Source organism: Vombatus ursinus, unplaced genomic scaffold (assembly GCF_900497805.2).
Source record: "Vombatus ursinus unplaced genomic scaffold, bare-nosed wombat genome assembly UNPS02014826.1, whole genome shotgun sequence".
Taxonomy (NCBI): domain Eukaryota; kingdom Metazoa; phylum Chordata; class Mammalia; order Diprotodontia; family Vombatidae; genus Vombatus; species Vombatus ursinus.
Window position 1 is genome coordinate 2394902 of NW_020954604.1, and position 15109 is coordinate 2410010.

General features: G+C 37.0%; 1 pseudogene; it reads right to left on the bottom strand.

Moving 5' to 3' along the window:
- Positions 1-4129: 4129 nt before the first annotated feature.
- LOC114025020 lies at positions 4130-7183 on the bottom strand (annotated as a pseudogene).
- Between the last annotated feature and the right edge of the window lie 7926 nt (positions 7184-15109).

The following is a 15109-nucleotide window of genomic DNA, read 5'->3' on the forward strand; positions in this document are numbered from 1 at the left end:
CAAAATTATCATGGGGAAATCAACGGTTATTAAGGGGTAAAATGTACCATCAGGGATCAAGGGAAAATCTCTAGCATGGAACAGTACTTCTGTCCCCTCCATCTCCTCCAGAAATTTGTACTTCTTAGAGCGAGGTGCCACAGACAAAAATGTGGGGAAGAAAATGCATAAGGTAATAATTATGAAAATATTTAGAATGATAGAGTATTCACAGTAGGTGTCATAGAAGTTTTAATCCAAAAGGAATATGGAGACTGAAGGAAGAATAAATAAGTATAAGGGCCAAGGACCAATCCAAGAAAAAGGCTTAAAATATTAAGAGAAAAGAAAAAAATGAAGAGAATAATGGGAAGAAATTTCCATTAAAAAAAGACATACAGAGTGAAATTAACACTAAGAAAAATAAAAGGTTAAAGAGAGATGAGGAAGGGTTTACTTAACTACTTAGTTGAAAGGAATGAGGGAAAGAATTAGATAATTAGACAAAAGGAAAATAGAAAAACTAATTTAAAATGAAGCAAAACAAAAAAAGAGAGAGAAGGAAAAGGAGAAGAAGCAGAGGAAGAAGAAGAAGAAGAGAAAAGGAAGAGGAGAAGGAGGAGGAGGGAGGAGGAAGGAAGAGGAGGAGGGGGAGGAGAGGGAGAGGGAGAGAGAGAGCAGAAAAGCCTGAAAGAGAGGGGAAGAGAGGCTATGAGAATAAAGTTGCCTTAAAGGAAGATTAACTTAAGAAATAAAATACTGGTTTTGCAGAGGATAACCCCAAAAACCTAATTTAGAAATTGCAACACACTCAGATTCTTAAAATCTGGCCTGCTTGCAATAGTGAATACAAATGCTTAGATTCCTTAAGAGTCTGGCCAATATGGCAGATCTTTCATAAACTTTGTCTTTGGCTGAAAGAAGGCTTGGGTCAAATTCATTTGGGCAGGGCTCATGTGTTGTGATTTTGGGGTTCCAGCACCCCTAAACCTCTAAACCTCAACATTTTGGTGGCCTGTATGGGGAAGCTGCCTAACCCTAAGTTCTTCTCCAGACAAGACTGGAAGGTATGTAAGCCTCCCCCACCTTCTTTCTTACTCTGCAGTTGGGGTCACTCTCCAAGCACCTAGGAAGGCTTGGAGGTATTTTTCAGGCAGACAGTAATGAGGCTGTCTCACACTCAGCCTGACGCTCTAAGGTTCACAGTCCACTGGTTTGGTTCAAGGCCATGGACCTGGGTACACTTTCTGCAGCATAGAGGATAAGGACAGACGCCCTATCTATCAATTCTCTCTAGGGAATTGTTAAAACTGCAGGTGCTTTTTGATTCCCTGAGGCTTACTTACTCCCTTCCTTCTACACCTGGGATCCTCCTTCAAGGAGTCTACAGGGGAAATTCAGAACAGCTAAAAACATCTTAGCAGATTCAGGAGGTTTTATGATCAACCATTAAGGAGTTTTGAAACACCTCTTTACAACCCTGGTCACTCCCTTCTCCCTCTCCCTTCCCTTGAGTCAAGAGGGTATCTTTGTTAACCCCTCTCATAGGAGAAGAGAGTTTCACCCTTCCCCCTTCACCTTCTAATTCACCCTCATCCACCTGGTGAAGGGGAGGAGTATTAGCTACAGCATGGGCCCCATTGGCAACGGCCTTGGGCCCTGGGGCAACCTTTGCCTGGAAGGTCACCTAGGTTTAGCACATCCTGCTCACCCTCCCACCCCCACCTCAATCCCCAGCAGCCATGAGGAGAGAGGGAAGGAGGATGGGTCAAGGTAAAGAAGCTAGCTTCAGAACTTGGGTAAGCATGCTCTTTTAAAGTTCAATTTTAACTGTTAATGATGAGATGTTGATTCTCTGTGTAAAGTAATTTGGAAATGCATTTAACAAAATTGAAGTCACCTGATTGTTAATGGGTTTGTTTCAAGTTTCAAATTGATGAACTTTTTGTATCAGTTACGTCAAGCAACTTCTCATAGTTTGACTACTGCTAAAACAATTTGGCTACTGTTGGTTATTACTTTAATGTGTAAACATGCCAAAAAGCTTGTTTGAATTATGGCTTGCTGAGAATTTACAAGTATATAGAAATAATGTGTAATAATTGGCTTTTTACACCAGGACAAATTTAAATTTGATATGTAAATCCTGGAAAAATTTTTCCTAAGCAGTGATTAGTGAAACTTGCTGTTTGAGGTAAAAGCTCATAGGATTGTAAATTATTTTATTTTGAGTTGTTTGATGGATCATAATAATTTATCAATAATCAATAATCCATCATCTCTGAGAGAAATGCCATAAGCTACTCAGAGGGAATATGATACTGGTGGGAAGTCTATATCAAGATAAGTTGAGATGAAAATTTTAGCCTCAGTCTAAGATGGGATTCTCCTGGCTCAGTTTCTTCACTAGGTTATTTCAAAAGGGATGTTACCCACATGGCTAGCCCTGAGTCTGACTATGAGGTGGATTTGATACTGCATGGTTGGAAAACTGAATTATCTGAATCCAAACAGAGCTAAGGATATTTTTTCCTGTCATATTTGGGCCTTAAATCTTGTCCCTGCTTTATCCTTTTATAGCAAATTTCTATAATAAGAGCAAGAAGTCAGTAAAAGATCAATGCAAGTGTATGAGATCTTGCTGTTTTGAGCTGAATGTGTAGTCATTCAATACCCCTGAACAACTGTAATTAAATCAGAAACATCTTCAGTGTGGTTTGGGGAGGAGAATTTCAGTGATAATTGAAGTGAAAGTCAGTCTTTTGGCAAATTCATTTGTGTAACTATTGAACCCAGGGGTGGAAAACTTCTACCTGCAAAAGTGTTACTTAAACTTTTGAAAAAGTAATGAAATCAGATAATCCTGCCCTCCTCCAGGCACCCCAGATTATTTGGCCACTCCTGGATCCCTCCCACAGTCTTCCTGTATATAAGATTCATCTTGTTTCCATTAAGGGGCTCAGATTCTTAAGATTTGGCCTGCTTGCATTAGTGAAACAAAAACTTAGATTCCTTAAGAGTCTGGCCAATATGGAGGGTCTTTAATAAACTTTCTCTTTGGATGAAAAAAAAAGTAATAGCAACAAATCAATATTGACATTAAACATATGCAGATAATGATTTACCATTTAAATTCACAAAGGAAAAAATGAATTACAAAGAGAAATAGACAGTGATACAATAATAGAGACTAAAGTCCATCTCAAATTTTCAGGAAATTTAACGGCAAGCTAAACAAAAAAAAATATAGAATTTAACAAATTGCTAGAGAAATTGGAGCTAAGAATCATGAATTTTTCTAAATGAGACTGCTAAAGAATACATACATCTAAAGAATAACAATAATATATGTATAATGAATATATAATCTAAAGAAAGTATATTTAAAGTAATTATATGAAATAAAATAATGATTATGCATATGTATAAATGATAATTATGTAAATATGTATGTGAACATATACACATGCATGGATATATACATCTACATATGCGTATATATAGTATGTGTACATATACCACATAGAATTTTCTTTTTTAAATTATTTATATTTCACAATCTTTTTTAAAAATTTTGAATTCCATATTCTCTCTGTCCCTCATACCCCTCCGTCATACATTGAGAAGGCAAGAAATGTGATATTAATTATACATGTAAAATCATACAAAATATTTACATATTAGCCATGTTGAAGAAAAAGTAAGAAAAATTAAGAAAATTTTAAAAAAATTTCAGTCTGCACTCAGACTCCATCAGTTCTTTCTCTGGAGATGAATAGCATTTTTTATCATAAGTCCTTGAGAATTGTCTTTGATCACTGTATTGATCAAAATAATTAAATTATTCAGACTCAATCATCATTTGACATTGCTGTTATTGTGTACAATGTTCTCCTGGCTCTACTCATTTCACTTTACATCAGTCCATGTAAGTTATCCCAGTTTTTTCTGAAAGCATCCTGCTCATAATTTCTTTTTTTCCTTAAGGAAAATTATGGTTTTATTTTTCCTCAATATACATTGAGAAAATAAAATAAAAATGTTCAACAAAGCAGGCCAAAAGAATATCTACAAAAATGGACGTGTCATATGAATGCCGATGTACAAGAGTATGTAGACTGAGAATTCTTCCAACTTGGGTCCAGTCATCTTATGACCTTCCCATTAAAGGTAATGTGAGGTATTGGACAGTTTTCAAATTTAGCTAAGGAATAGTGCTGATCTTCATGAATTTGCTGCTTGCATACTTATTCTTGATGGCAATAAATTTTGTCAAGTTTTCATTTACTTTTACTATATTCTTGGCCATATGCTGCATCACTTCTAATACATCATTCTCTGAATAACCAATATAATACTGTTGCTTTAGACTACATTTCCCTTGACCTACCTAAAACCTTTTGAGACAAACAAGAAGCAGTAGCAGCTATCTGGAAGGGATGATAATGCACCATGTCATAGTCAGCAATTGTGAGCTCCATCATATATTTGGCTAATATATGCTGTTCAGCATCTGTCTCACCAGCTTTTGGTTTTAAGAAGTGAAGTGGAAATGGTCTGCCCAATTCAAACTTCAATTCTTTCAGAATCAAAATTTCCATTTCTCAAATTTGAGAGCTAGTATATGCATTGTCTTTGATATAAACAAAGTCCTCAACATTTAGAGAGAATACTTCCTCATACTTGGAAGCCAAAAGGAGTGCCGTAACTCCAATCAGCTGAAGCTTCTTCCGAGAGACTGATTGAACTTGTAAGAAATGATTCATGACTGCAATACACAGAAGAAGAGTTTCTTGTAGAAGGTGAAATTTGGAATGGATTTGTACCAACCAATCAACCAGGATTGCATGTATATGCCCGTTGATGTCATTTCCATCTAAGAAATGTGGGTTTATAGACTGCTGAACTTCAAGTTGTCTCAGATACTGGTAAATATCCTTAACATAGTCATTGCAAAGCTGAAGATTCTCCCAATTTTCATCATCATTGTCCTCTATCTTGCATAACAGTGCACTAGATAAAGCTTGGCACAAGTCTTCTTCCTTCATAGAAACATCCATAGGGGTTGGAGACAGATCCTTTGGAGCTAAAGTTTCCTTTTGGCATGGTTTCACAGTAGCTATAGGCTTTCCTTCTCTTATGACATTTGCAGCTTTGGTTTTTTTGGTTTTTTTTTCACAAGCACTTTGGTTTTCTCAACTTTCTTAGCTACTTGTGTTCCCCTGGTTGTAACTTTATTTCCAATTTCTTCAAGAGCAACTCTTCTAACAGTAACTTGCATCATGGCTTTTGAATTAATTCCTTTGTTAACAACCTCCTAATTGGGGAAAAGGGGGGGGGCAGTATTGGAACAGCACCATAGGGACTGGGACAGGCCAGAGCAGGGGCCATAGGGTCCTGATGGGACACAGAGAAGCAACACGACCTGCCCATAATTTTTACAGCACAATAGTATCTCACCACAATCATATACCATAACTTGTTCAGTTCTTCCCCAGTTGGTGGTCATCCTTTTAATTTCCAATTCTTTGCCACCACAAAAAAATAGCTACTGTAGACATTTTTGTACATATAAGTCCTTTCCTTTTTTCTTTGATTTCTTTGGGCTATAGATCTAGTTGTGGTATTATTTTTTCAAAGGGTCTGCACAATTTTATAGCTCTTTGGGCATAGTTCTAAATTGTTCTCTAGTGTCATTGGATCAGTTCACAACTTTATCAATAGTGCAATAGAGCTCAATTTTTCCACGTCCCCTCTAACATTTGCTATTTCCCTCTTCTATTACGTTAACTAATATGATAGGTTTGAGGTGCTACCTCAGAGTTGTTCTAATTTGAATTCTTAATCAATGATTTCTGTCATTAGTCAAAACCCCAACTGTTTATATTTCCCCTGATTTTTAGAAGTACACACAGCAGAGTTGCATTAAACTACTTAACAGTCAGATTAATGTTTACAAAGAAATATCTAGTTAAAAATTCTACCAAGAAAAAAAACACTACCCCAACATCTGGGAATATAATCCCCCCTAAATCCCTTATTCTCTGGGCAAAAGAGAGATATTAGGTATACATCTTATCTCATTTCTTATATACAATTAGTCCCACTACGTTACAAGATCAAAGTTCCCTTCATCTGTCCTCATCTTGACTTCAGTGAGCTTCCTAATGGACTGGCTATAACATTCAAATAGGAATCCTTATTCTAAGTCACTGTGGCTCAAGCTCCTAGGTCTGGGGATTTCTCCATCTCTGCCTAGAACAGCTGAGGAAAAAAAAAACAACTCAGTATGAATCAAGCCCACTTATCGCAGCTACAGGACATAAAGGGAGAGGGGAAGATAGCCCTTCTCCTCAACTAGTTTAGAGCATGGTGTTCGTGCTGTGGGTCAACAAGACCTTCACTCCTAGACATCTCAGGAAAAGAGAGAGTGGGCATATCTCTGTCAGGTAGATTTAATGACTCAGTCAATTCCAGCTACATAGCCAATGAAATGAGATTACTTCCACAGTAGTAGTAGGCAGTCACAGGTTATCTTTTTCCAGAAGCAGGTTCCCATATGGGTGTCTCCATCTTGGGTGATCTGGATGTATATAGAAGTCCTGTTACATGTAGAAGAGCTGAAAGCTTTACAGCTGAGGAAACTGGAAAATGCCTTTTATAGAACAAAAGTTTTGTTCTAGGACTTGAAGGAATCTAGTAAAACAAAAAATATGAGGTGAACAGAGAGAGCATTCCAGACATGTAGTACAGTTATTGCAAAGGCACAGAGATGGGAGATGAAATGTGATAAAGAACTCAGAAGCCCACCAAAAAAACAGAAAGCATCTTTTTGAAGAGGGGATAAAATGGTAAAATCTCTGTACTCACACCAAATGTTGACCATTTGCAGGGGATGGTGGGGTTAAAAAAGGCATTTTGAAAAGGGCAAAAGTCTACATTTTGTTCCACTTTTAAAGTGATATTATTGAGACCCCTCCTCCTTGTCTTCTTCTGACCCTTTCCAATTTTGCTAAAATGTCCTTATGTTTCTTTATTTGGTTCTGATAAAATGCTTTTAATGGCTACTTCCAGAGCTATGTCTTGACAAAGACCATAGTGGCAGCAGTGGCGGCATCCTCATCACCATCCTCATTGCTGTCAAGAAAGGAGGACTGCCAGCAGTGAGCAGCCTGTTCAGGACTCTCTTGGCAACAGCAACCATGGTGGCGACAGTTTCTTGGCTTACTCTATTTGTTCCTACACTCACCCATGTGAGCAATCCAGGCCCTGAGGGCCTGCATGGTGTCTGCCTCCATTTTTTCTCTTATTCATGAAGTAGAGTCATTGTTGGTAAAAATCATTAAAAAGAGAATCCATGTCATGCTAAGCCACTTTAAGGCTATCTATTCCATAGTGCTATAGGCTAACAGAATGCCATATTTAAAAGATATATTACTGATCATTTATTCAAACCCCTTATTTTACAGAAGAGAAAAGTCTAGTAAGGCTAAAATATTTTACCAAAACCACACAGTTAGTGAATGAAAGAGTCAGTATTTGGCTCAGGATACTTGATTCCTATATCCATTCCACCCTCCCATGATACCAAGTAGTCCCAGGAACTATGAGTAGTTGAATGTATATAGGCAACCAAGGTTTCAATATTTGTTTGCCTAGATAAATACTATTATGAAGAGTTCAAGGACAGTAGCCTTTGAATTAGAACGTGATTTAGAATCCTAAAAGACACTGAGAGTCAAATTTATCATTCACATAAATAGTTTTTTACTCCAGAGGGAATAATGATGGTGAAATTGAGGAGTCTGGGAGATATGGTGCTAAAACCAGACTAGTGGGCCAGTGGAATTGGCCTACTTGTCAGAATTTTGCAGTCAGGATTGAAGCTAGAGTTTAGATCAGATAAACAAAAATCCATATGGGAGCAAACAGGTGAGAGAAACTTTGGGGGGGTGGGTAGTTAACCAGCATCAGGAAGAACCCTCTGTGAACTTAGTTTTCTAACAAATACCTGCAGCAAATCTTCCCCTATTCATATCAGCTGGTCTTCTCCTCTAAAAATGGTTCTTCTAAACCTTCAAAAGGCAAGACCTGTTGGATACTAATCCCTATTAAAGGAAGTTAAGTCTACTTCTAACTAGAAATCTTTGCTGTCTGTGTCTTTTCAACATGCCTTCCCTTTTAGGTATATTAGGGCTCAGGTATCAACTTTGATACCAGAATGCGCTCAGTTCAATTCTAAAGCATTTATTAAAAGTTCACAATTTGCAATCCATTTCTGTAGTTCCTGGCAATAAGAAGACAAAAAGTTAACTCATTCCAACCCACAAGGGGTTTACATTCAACTATGGAAGGGAACCATGGATATATAATATTGATGTAGATTTGTTCACAGAATCATAAATGTAAAATAATTTTAGGAAGAAAACACTAATAACTGGTGGCATTAGGAAGACTACATGTAGCTTGGATTAATGGAAGTGAGCTTCAAAGGAAGCTAAGAATCCTAAAGATCTAAGTGAAGAGGGAATGTATGGTTAGCATGAGAGACAGGCTATACAGAGACTTGCATTTTGAGTGGCATGCAGTTTGTGTAAATGGAAATAATGTGAACTAAGGCTGGAAAAGGTAGGTGGGAGCCTACCTTTTGTCAAAGATTGTGAAATATTTTTAAAGATTTTTTAGGTATTCTATCTCTCTTGTGTATTTGCCACCTCAAATTCATCTTGTCTCTGAATCAGGCAAAGAACTTGGAAACCTGGAGAGTATGAATCTGGTCTTATTAAGTAGAATAAAGAACCCTGAAAGACAGAGCTTTTTTCCTCCTGCCTTGGACAGCAATGGCAGGTGGACAATTGGCTGCTCTCAGAATTCCATAGGAAGAAGAGAGTGACCTGGCCTTGACTTTGAGAAATTATAAAGCTCTTTCAAAGATCTTTCTTTCAGGTTCCAGGAGACAAAACTTTATATCAACAACATTGTTCCAATATATAATTTCCAATTATGAAATGCTACAGTACTCAAGGAATCATCATTGTTAATGATCCAAAAGGTAATAGGGATGGGGAGGGATGAAAAGCAGGTATAGATGGGGAGCAGAAAATCATCAACAATGATTAGCAAATAAGAAACTGCATAGTGGTTATGGAAAGGATGAAGATTTATTACATAAAATGAGTGAGAAATAACAGATATGCAGCTGAAGTACTGAACAGGTTTCTATGGAATACCTAGAAGAAACCTTCCAGTGTATTGTGGAGATGTATGGGAGGACATAAATGAGAGTCACACAGAATGAAAAGTGGTTGGATTATGATCTTCACTAGTGAAAAACCCATAATAATGAGATGACAACTATACTGAAGTATCAAGTATAAGCAATAAAAATGGTGCTTCCCTTGTGTGGGAAGAATGGCTTTCTATTAGAGTTGATGGCTTCATGCAAATATGAAACTTTACCATGATAAGAAATCTTTGACAAACACTCCATCTTGAGTTTTCTGACTATTTGCTTTTAGACAGGTGTATCTAAAGTACTCTGCTGATGTTTGCAAAATCAAGCTGGAGACATCAACCACTGCTCCTATTTTAACTGGCTAGGTTATTGTTTTTCTTCATGTGGACATCATCATATTCCCATTCTGCTCTATGTAAAATTCCATTGAACCCACTCCTTGAAATTATTTTTGTAATTAACTACTATAAAGGAGGTTATAATATCTTTGTGGAGTGCACATTATTATAGTGATGGCTATCTATTGTCACCTTTGCCAAGTGAATCAACTGCAATAAAATCAGTCTCTGGTTCATCCTGGCTTATTGGCAATAACTAGTAAATGAATTCACTCAATATTGCTAAGGTATCAATTCAATTCAACAAGACATATAAATATATACATATATAGTATACATGATGTTATAGAATACATTTTTATGTTGTGAATTATTTCTTATTTCAAGTACTATTATATGTAAAATATAACTTCCATATAAATGAGAGAAAGGCAAGTTATGCTCTACTCTTAAGAGCAAGGAATAACAATGCTAAAAGCAATGATGATGGTGAGGATGGTGATGATGATGATAGTTATGATTGTGATGATAATGGTCATGATTATGACAGTGGTTAAGTCAATATCATGTGTAGGAAGAAAATTATTTACAGAAAATTACATTGATGATTAGGATTGTATATCATGAATTATTTACTTCAGAATGTAGACCTAATGAAATATGGCTTCTATAGACAAAAAGATATGCATTAAATATGACTTCCACAGGATCACAAAACTAGAGATGAAATATGCATCAGAGTTTACTTAGGCTAACATCCTCATTTGAAAATTTAAGTAACTGCCAAAAAGAGATAAAATGATTTGTCCAAAGACACAGTGGAAGTAAGACCCAGGATTTAAATTCAAGTGTACTGGTTCTGAAAGTAGTACCTTTTTCACTGCAACATTGCATTGGTAGTAGTGGTAGGGAGGGAGTAAATGATGCAAAAATGACATCACAGATGATGGTGACAGCAAGAAAAGATGGTAATGACAATAAAGACAATGATGATCTGTATACTTTATGGATGTCACTGAGGCAATGAATTATGTTGCAATTAAATAAAATTATTATTTAATTTGGATGATTAGGATTCAACTTTTGGTTCTACCATGTGTCACTTGTTTGACCTCAGTCAAGTCATTTAACCACTCTGGACCTTAAGCTTCTCAAGTCAAAATTATGAGGTTGGACTAAATAATCTCAAAGGTCTCTTAAGTCTAAAAATACATGATCCTAAGCTTATAGGCCTCCATAAAAGTTATATTCTGATACCTTATCATGGTATGGTGATTACTTTGGCTTCTCACAGGCTGTTACCAGTAGTACCAGTCTGACCTGAGCTATGACCTTTATTGCTCAAGAGGACCTAAAATCCTTAATCTTATTGTTCTGTAGGACTTGTGATCCTCCTGAGTAATAAAGGTTTCATGCTTCTGTTTTGTAAACAAGTTGTATTTTTTGGTCTAAAATAGCTTATCTAACTGGAGCAGATTATAATCACATTTCCCATCATATTATCTATCAATCTATTTATCATATGGTATCATGTATGTAGTCACACATTAATGAAGGTTATCTACTTAGCCATAAAAGGAGTCATTATCTATACTAGAAAAGGGAAGAGCTGTACCAACAAAATCTCAATTTCAGCAGTTCTGAATGGCCTAGTATGTCCTTTGAATCCTCCAGGAGTTTTCTAAGTAAATAAAGGATAAAATCAAGTCCTATGAGACCAAAAAACAATAAAAGGCTGTATTATTATTGTATTGTGATTTTATAAATGCAATTATAGATTCTTTAACCAAGAAAGAGAATAACAAAGATACCTAATCCACTTATTTTTCTCCATGTAGTATTTCACTTTCATTAACCCCAAATGATATATTCTGAATTATAAATAATAACTAGCTCACCCAAACTCATGATGAGTGTTACTAATCATTTTGACTATCACAAATATCCTCTAGAGTATGCTCTCAGGTTTAAAGAGGATGCATATAAATCCCTGACCTTTCTGTGTGAGGGAGAGATGAAAAACAGGTATATTATTTGTTGTGCAGATTATCTGGGTCATAAGAACATAAGATTCCATCAGCTATCAGTGCCTTACCTTGCCAAGCAATTTGTATTCTATATATTTCAAATATAATTATTTCTGAATGTAATAAGTATTGCTTTCCAAAGATTAAGATGCTGAATTCTCTAGGCACTTTCAGGAGACATAGATGTTCGCCTCTGAGGGAATTGTTGCTTTAGGGTTAAACAGCAAATCCTGGGTATCCAATGGCTGAAAGGTAATAGTAGGATACATTAAAATTTTATTAGAGAGGAATAGACACTAATCAGGCCACCAAGAGTGACTAACTCAGTGGGACATAAAAAGAGTGATTCTACTGAATCTCCTATCTCTCTGTCCCTGTCTCTCTCTGTCTCTGTCTCTGTCTCTGTGTCTCTGTGCCTCTCTCTGACTGTCTTTCTGTCTCTGTGTCTTTCTGTCTGTCTCTCTCTCTTTGATTCAACAGATGTGGCAATTAACTCTATGTAGGCACACAATCCATCAATGGTGGAGTGCCTTTTTCCTAAATCAGAAGCATGGTGGAAATGAATATATGGCAACTAAAGCAGGGGCTCTCCTATACAAGGTAATCCTAGCTGCCTCTCTTTCTACATAATCTTTTCTGTTATCACAGGTGAATGAACAGTGTTTAAATTTTTATTTTGATGTGTACTTGTAGGTCTTATGTTTGATAAAAATTTATTTTTTGTGTAAAAGAAATAACTGTCCTATACATGATCTACATTGTATATTGAATACTTTTATATTGTCCCCTTAGAGAAGTTGTTGTTGTTGTTGTTGTTGAGTTCTATCCAACTCTTCATGAACCCATTTTTGTTGTTGTTGTTGTTGTTTGGCAAAGATATTGAAGTGGTTTGCCATTTCCTTGTCCAAATCATTTTACAGATGAGAAAACTGAGGAAAACAGGGTTAAGTGGCTTGCCCAGGATTACACAGCTAATAAGTATTTGAGTGGATTTGAAGGCATGAAGATGAGACTTCCTGACTTCAGGCCCAGCATCCTATCCATTCTATCCACTCTATCCACACTATCCACTAACTGCCCCATGGAGAGATGCTGCCAAGACCCTGTATCTAAGTTTTTCCCCCTGGGGGTGCTAGGATTGAGGGATAAAGAGTCAGAGATAGTAAGGAAAGAGAGACTAACATTTTTTTACATAATTGGGTTTCTCAAAGACTGAATCCAACTCACGCACATGCATGGGTACAGAGCTGAAGGATACCTTTAGTGAATAGGGAGAATGTACACTAAGTGCTCCAGTCCCCTCTCCCTCCTTTCCCTCTAGTAGCAGCTCTAATTGCTACTTGGTTATATCATTTTACCTGATATAATGGAAAAACCTCTAGCGCAAGAACTTTAATTTTTGCCTTCATATGCCCAGCACCTAGCACACAGTAAATGTTTAATTAATGTTTGTTAACTGATTAGTTGGTTCGCTCCTATTGAATGAAAGTAGTAGGAAGAGGATTCCCATCTCTCCTGGTTTATTGTGTTACATTAGCTTGGCACAGTGATTGGCAAGTGGTAATTTCTTTATAAATCTTGCTGCTTGCCTGACACACTTTAGAGATTGTTCTACATGGCATAGTCATAAGGGTAGCTAGGTGGTGCAGTGGAGTGCCAGGACTAGAATAAGGAAATCCTAAGTTCAAATATGACTCAGACACTTACTTGGTTGCATGACCTTGGGCAAGTTGCTTAACTATTGTTTGTCTCAGTTTCCTCATCTGTAAAAGGGGATAATAATAGTACCTTCCTCCCAGGGTTGCTGAAAGGTCTCAGCACAGTGCCTGGTACATAGTAAGTGCTATATAAATATTTATATTTTTTGTGGGCAGCTGTGTTACTCTTTGGTGACTTTAATGTGGCTATCTTTCAGGAGATATTCCAACTATCCTTCCTTTGAGTCTATTTCCATTAGGTTAGTGTTTGGATCTTCTCTTGTAACTACTGAAATTTCTATTCTATAGTTGGCTGAGAGGTGCTGAGCAACTGACTGCCCAGAGTTGTGAAGTCCATATTCTACTTTTTTTTTTTTTGGCTAGGCAATGGGGTTAAGTGACTTGTCTAGGGTCACACAGCTAGTAAGTGTTATGTGCCACATTTGAACTCAGGTCCTCCTAAATCCAGGGCCAGTGCTCTATCCACTGCACCACCTAGCTGTCCCATATCCTCCTTTCTTAAGCTCCATTTTCATCTCTGTATTGGGAAAGTAGTTAAGTCAGTCTGTTGTGAAAGTGTGGTAGCACGATTAACTAGCATGCACAGCCCGTGAGTGATAAAGCTGGTTTCATGAACTGGTGCCTGAGCCAGCCATTTCTGACTGGCCACCTGATACCCATTTTGAGTTTCACAAGGGGATTCATTAGCACCTTGCAGTCCACTGTGACAGCCTTGGCAGTTATAACTCCCAGGATTGCCAAGTCTTGTTGGGAGAAGGATTGCCACCGTACAAGAGGTGTCCTTACCTCACATCTGTTATATTCTGACTATGACCTTTCTCAAGCAGAGCAACAAGAAGATTGGATCTTTTATGATAAATGTCTAGCAAGTCTTCTAGCATACACAGTCACTGTAAAAGGAATCAATCAAGCTTTTCCAATAGGGATTCTTAGAATGAAAATTAAATGTTTCTTTACCTGTGGATATTGTGCCTTGATAGAATTGTTATGAGCCTGGAATCTTTAGAGGGCAAAAGGATGCAATTATAACTGCAGTTTTCATGAGTTACTGTGGGCAAAAGAAGACATTGCCTACAGTACAGTGCTCTAGTAATGAGCCCCTTTGCACTTAGCTAGAGTGATGCTCAGACGTGAGACATATAGTCCATCATTGAGCCTCTACCCTATGCCATTCCATCTTGGTAGGACCTGACAGCATATGTACATTGCTGTCATAGTTTTTGAGAATTCAGGGGCTCCTCCTGCCACAGTGAAACTTGGAGTAGAATGTTGATATAATTGCAAGAATTGTTATGTAAGAACTTCTATATCATATTTGTAAAGTATAAGAATAATTTCATACTAAAGATCTCTAAACTTGCAGATGGAACCTTTTAAAAGGTTCACATAATGGCAATTCAAAGGTGGAAAATCCCCCTCTGTGTATTGACCCACAAACATTTAAAAATATTGTGAAGATTAAATTTCAAATTATTGTTTCCTTTGTAATAATATTATTTTTCTATGTAGTAAAAAGTAGTATTTTTAAAAGAGGTTTGGGGGAAGCTAGGTGGTTCAGTGGATAGAGCATTGGCCCTGAAGTCAGGAGGACTTGAGTTCAAATCCGGCCTCAGACCAAACACTTGATACTTACTAGCTTACTAGCTGTGTGACCCTGGGCAAGTCACTTAACACCAATTACCTTAAAAAAATAAAAAAACATCAAAAAAAAAGAAGAGGTTCATAGACTTTATAATACTATCAAAGAAGTTTATCAAACATACACACACACACACACACACACACACACACACACACACACACACACACACA